The sequence below is a fragment of the Cupressus sempervirens genome, chromosome 11, assembly GCF_028749045.1.
Source record: "Cupressus sempervirens isolate cs-2001-9-10 chromosome 11, ASM2874904v1, whole genome shotgun sequence".
NCBI lineage: Eukaryota > Viridiplantae > Streptophyta > Pinopsida > Cupressales > Cupressaceae > Cupressus > Cupressus sempervirens.
Window position 1 is genome coordinate 489,551,637 of NC_143128.1, and position 6,304 is coordinate 489,557,940.

Below are 6,304 nucleotides of genomic sequence, written 5' to 3' on the forward strand. Positions count from 1 at the left end.
TTAGGTTTAGGTTAGGTTACTTTTTGACAAACCCTAAATGACATGGCATCTCCACATGGACAACACAAGTGTCAAGTGACACACACAAAATATCACATTACATTAAAAATGACTTGTTTTACAATAATACATGAACTAGGCTACTACACACACATGCAGTTCACATATACAAAATAAAACACATTATAATGAGGTTTGAATCCTTTCCATGGATTCAATCTTGGCTATGTCATGTTTGTAGTAGTTTGAGACTTAATTCCCCTTTAAACCCATGGTCAAATTCCTGCACACTAAACTCAAGCATCAGTAGTCCAAGAAAATCATGTAAAAAAAAAAGTACATAAGTGAAATAATCATTATCTCATTCAACATTAGACTTGCATATATTTCATCATCTCAAATTAACTTTCCCTTTCTCAAAAATTTCAAATATAACCTTCAAAATATTAAAATATCAAAACTTACATATCACATTTGACATTTGAGTTTCCATACTTCATTCTTTTTAATTAAATTACTTTTTCTAATAATTTCCATGTAAAATGCTCAAAATACTATAACATCAAACTTTACTCATCACAACATGGTCAATTTAATATTCTGAATAGCTTCATAGTCTATTTTTATCATTGCGACAAGATGTTGATTCCACAACTATTGAATTCTTAAGTATGCGGGTTAGGTCTCAATGGATAACAAAATTTATTTATTTATTTAACTCTAATTTCCACTTAAACATTACATTATTACATTACAAGCATTTCTACCATTCAATTTCTATTAAAGAAATGCCAATAGCTTAAAACATGAATAGAATCATTAAATGCATCAATTAGGTCATAATATGTAGAAGTAATTGTGGATCATCAAAATGCAGATAACATAACCCTACAGTCTTAGAAGTGTATCAATACATAGGATTAAAAATCACCGTAATACAATTATCTCATTGGCACTATGATGGATTGGATGAGGCCTCACATAAACCTCAAAACCTTCCTTTTCCTTAGGGTTTTTAGAACTGGAAGCCATATTGCAAATCTAGGGTTTCAAAAGATATTAAAATTAATAACTGTGCAACTTGACACTTGAGGAATACCTTAGATTAATGAAAATGATTCTTGATCTTTGTCAAAATTTCTGTAAAAACTTCAATTGCTATTTGTCAATTACTTCTGTGCTCTTCTTGTTCTTATTTTGCATTTGAATGATGAGAAATGATCATAAAATTGACCTTATACTCTTCAAAACATATCATTAAATTCTTAGTACATATACAACAATACTCTTGGCTCCTTAAAGATTTCAACATAACTCGACTTCCATTGACTTTCTATTACTAGGCTCTAACCAGATTTCATCTTTACTCGACTTCTATTGCCAACTCACCTGTGACCAATCACTCATCTCCTACTATCAACTCAACATATGTTGACATTCACTCAGCATCTAAGGATGACTCAACAACACTAGTGAGAACTTGAATTTCAACTTTGCATCACTAATCATGCTTATCTCTTATTTTTAGTACTATCTTTTTTAGGATTGATGCATGATGAAACTTTGTAAATGAGTCCCTTATGCCTTCTTTTGCTTAGTTTGATGAAGTGTGACCACTTGACCTATTAGGTGAAGTGATCCCTTCATTTGATGAGGTACACTCATCTTTCTTCTTCCATGTCTTATTCATTTCTCCTTTGATGTGTTCAATATCTACCTTCTCTTTTCCTTTGTTGACTTCTGACTTGGGCACCTTTGACTTTGTTTGAAAATTCTTGTTGATATGACTAGTATTCAAGCAACTAAAACATGTGATTTGACTTAACCATTTTTTGTAGTTCCCTCTAAAATGTGCCCTTATGCAATTTTCAAGAATGTGTCCATATTCCTAACAGTAATGACAACTATACCTGGTGTTGTAGTCCCAATTGTAGTGATGAAGATGGTTACCTTCCCTTGTTGCCTAATTTGATATCCACATAGGCTTTGATCTATACTCAAATGATCTATATCCATACTTCTCACAATTGTAGCAATGCCCTTCAAATTTTGGTGTTATGATAGTTATAGTCTTGCATTCATGTGCTTGATGTCCTTTTTTTTTGTACTTGTGACAATAGCTTGCATTCTTAGGCTTATCATGCTAATGGGAATTTTTGCTCCTACATACATTATAAGTATGTCCCTTTTTACCACAAAAATAACAAGTAAGTTTAGTGTTCTTACCTTTGTTACTCCTTTCTTCTGTAGTCTTGGAGGACTCTCCTTGTTCAGTGCTGGTGTAACCAAGTCCTGAAGTATCATTACTAGCCCTTGGTGATTTCAGTAGCTGCTCAAAGTATTTGATGGCCTCATTGGGGTTTTTGAAGCTCTCTACAATCTCCTTTTCTCTTTTGAGATCATTTTGTAGTTGTTCATTTTGCATCTTCAATGTAGATATCTCAATGTCCTTGACATTTAGTTCATGGTGTGCATTCATCATCTGACTTAAGGCATCTAGCTGCATATTTGAGATTTTTTCAAACTCAATTGTCTTTTCCTCAAGTCTATTGGTAAGATTTATCTTGTCATCTTTTAGAATAGCCTTGTCTTCAATGGCTCTTTTCTTTTGTTTAGTTGCCTCATAAAGTATCATGGCTTGTGATTCTTGTTCAAGCTTGAGTATTCTGATTTCTTCTACTTGAGCTCTATTCTTCTCCATTAGGTCTACTATTGTTGCATTAAACTCTTTGGAATCTCTATTTGAAAACAAATGTGTGGTGTCAATCTCCTTGTACTGTGTGTCATTCTCAGCTATGGCAATCTCTTTTCTTATTTTTAAAGATTTTCTCAGTTCTCCTCTAGCTTCTTCCAAAACATGTAAAGCAAGTTGTATCTCAATTTCCTGATTCTCTATGATCTTCCCAAGTTTGTATGCTTTCATTTCTAGATCTTTTCTCCAAGTTGTAAGGCTGCTTGTGAGAACTTGGCTCTGATACCAATTGCTAGAATTAACAAATGGAATGATTTACTTCTGAGAGGGGGGGAGGGTGAATCAAAAGTAACTAACTTTTACTTTTTTAAATTCTTTTAACTAAAACCATTCACATATATCCAATCTATCTACTGAACTTGAAAATAAAGACATGCATGAAAATAGACAACACACAAATTTGGTAACCCAAAAACCGTCCAAAAATGAGAAGGTAAAACTAGGGTGGGGATGACATCCACAAAGTATCACTATAGAAATGTGTAGTTATTCAAGGTTACAATGTTTAACCACTTCCAATGGTCTACCCTGTAAAAGGCCTATCTTATTAAAGACTTTACACTCTGTCAAAAGTGACCTAGTTAAAGGATTTCACTACCCTACTAAAAGTAGTCCTGGTTAAAGGACTTTGTACATTCACTTGGAATGCCACCCTATTAAAGGATATACAAGTGGTTGCTAGGCCAACCTAAGTCCATAGGATTTCCATTATCTAATACAATTGCTAGAGAGTATTAGAAAGTCTTTGACCTAATAGCTTTGCAATCTAAAATTGCTGATTCTAGATCCTTGTTCTGCTCTGACTGACCTGATCCTTGCTTGATTTGATAAGTCACTCTTTGATATTCTGATACTTTGTTCTTGATCAACTGAATACTATAATGTTGCTCTATTCTTCTAAGTCTTTTCACACTTCCCTTTGAATTTTGCTATAGTTTACCCATACACTTCATTCATCCATGCATGTAATGGGGTTTCATCCTCCTTTTAAAGATTTCAAAGACTTAGGGTTAGGTATGAATCTACGATCCATATTCATTCTTCATTTTCTACTCAATTCATGCACTTTTATTATTGGTTGCACACTTTCTCCATTTTTCTTATTGGCTGTGTGTTGATTGCATAGGTAATGTAAAAAATTCATTCTTATCTTTCATATCCTTCAAGATTCTTCTATGTCAGCTCAAAAATGGTCTACATAGGTGTTTGTGCAATTACAAACAACTATGTCCAATCTATGTTACTCGACACTTTTTACCTTTGATTCTCGGCATCTGATCATTCTATTACTCAACACTTATTGTAGTTTTTTTTGACTCAACACTTGAACTTACTTGACATCAACTATTCACTCAGCATCTATGGTTTACATGGCATCAACTATTTAATCGACAACTATACATATTTTACTTGACATGTGTTACTAGCTCGGCATGAACTTAGTAACCATCTTAAGTGTGTTGACACGAAATTGTCAAAACCTAGTCTTATATTCAACAAAAGGAACTGAAAAGATTAGCCACACAAGTAAGTGATAGAATAGAAAAACAAACTACAAAATCTACACAATCCTTTAACACCATTTATCCTATAACACCCATTGATTTCTTGTTAGCCACCATTGCCAAAGGATCACCCCTATTGTAATAATATAATCTAGAACCTGCTAATAAAATGGTTTCATCCCAAAGTTGGGGTAAGAATAACCTTGAGTCAAAGATCGAAGACATTCAAGAAAACCCAAAACTTGTTGATATAATGGAGAAACTCCTAGAAAGACATAAAGAGTGTTACTTGCTATCATTGGCATAATAAGGTGCAAATTTACATACTAATTATGATATATCTAACCTCAAGAGGGATCAAGAAGATTCGCCCTTGGAGGTCGTGACCCAAAAAATCCAAGATCTAAAAATAGAAATGGAAAGGATGAAATGAGGGAAAGTCTAATTGACTGAATTCATTCTAGAGAGGATATATCCTCTCCCATTTAATAGAAGTGTCATCTTGACACTTTTTCCCCAAAATATGCAAATACCAAAATACAAAAAATATTTTGGTACATCTAACCCACAAGATCATCTCTATCAATTCTATACATTAAGTATGGAATTTGTGCACCATACAACATACCTTGTGTGCTTATTCCCTAGAAGCTTGGGAGGACAAGGCATGGAGTGGTTCTCAAAACTCCCCTCAAATATTAGATCATTTGATCAACTAGCCTCTATCTTCATCACACAATACTCCTATAACATCAAGGAAGAGGTCACTGTGATTGACTTATGCAACACAAAACAACTTTTGGGTGAATATTTTAAAGTTTTCTTACAAATATGGCAGCATACTTTCACCAAATACCATCAGGACATCCTGGACAAAGAGAAATTGATATATTTGTCAATAGCCTCTCCAAACCTATTGATTATTTGCTACAACTTCAAGGTCCTAAATATTTTAGAACAAGATTGGAAAATACAACCAAAGTTAAAGAAACCTTACTAAGAAATGATCTTCATTAAACTATCAAAAGATAGAAAAGGTTTATCTAATAATTCTTCACAACAATACAAATCATCTAATCAGTTGAATTATAAATAGAGACATGGTTGAAAAACAACAACAAAAATATGGTAAATGATTGAGTGGTAGAAGAAAACAACATTAAACCACAACTTTACCCCTGTCCAAATCAACAATATCCAAATGTCAATAACACCAATGTGCCTACTCATCAAAACACATAAAAGCAAGATAGTGTTCGTCCATTCTATCGACAAAACATATCCACTCTACCAACACCAAATACTCCCATTCAACAAGTGGCATACAATGAAGCCCCTCCACCAAAATGGTATAAGTCCACCAATGTACCTAGAGTATATGCTCACATAGGTGAAATGTAAGAAAGAGCTTTGCAAATTCTCGTAATTGATGAGCTTATTGTATTACCAAAAGCTAAGCCCTATGAACCACAAGTCAAACCTTCATGGTGGAATGAAAAAAAATTGTACTTTTCATCAAAACTAGGGGCACCTCACTAATAACTACTATTCCCTTAAGGGAGTCATTGAAATATAGATTAAAAATGAAACCATTGAAGTTTACACTCTTTTTACCAATGAGGATCATACAGCCTTTAAAAATTCCTTCATGACCCATGAGAAGGGTAAATCTTCCAAAAATAACTAGACCAAATCTTCAAATAAAAAGGTTAGTTATGTCTACAATTACAATAATACAATCAACATGATCTCTGGATTTGATGACATCATCAATGTTATCATTTTCAAAGATAAGTACATGAAAAAACCCTTGAATGTCATCGTTAAAGGTCAATCCTCTAAAGTGGTCTTGTTAGGGTCAGCCACTAGTTTAGATCCAATAACCATAAGCACTACCATTTCCAAATATGGTTTGGTTAATTAGCTCTTGAAAACCCCTACCCATAGCTCCATCTTTGAATTGTTACAAAAATCCTCAAAGCACAAAGAGATCCTAACCAAAGCCTTAGTGCCAAATGATCTTGATGTAAATAGGTTCCAGATTATG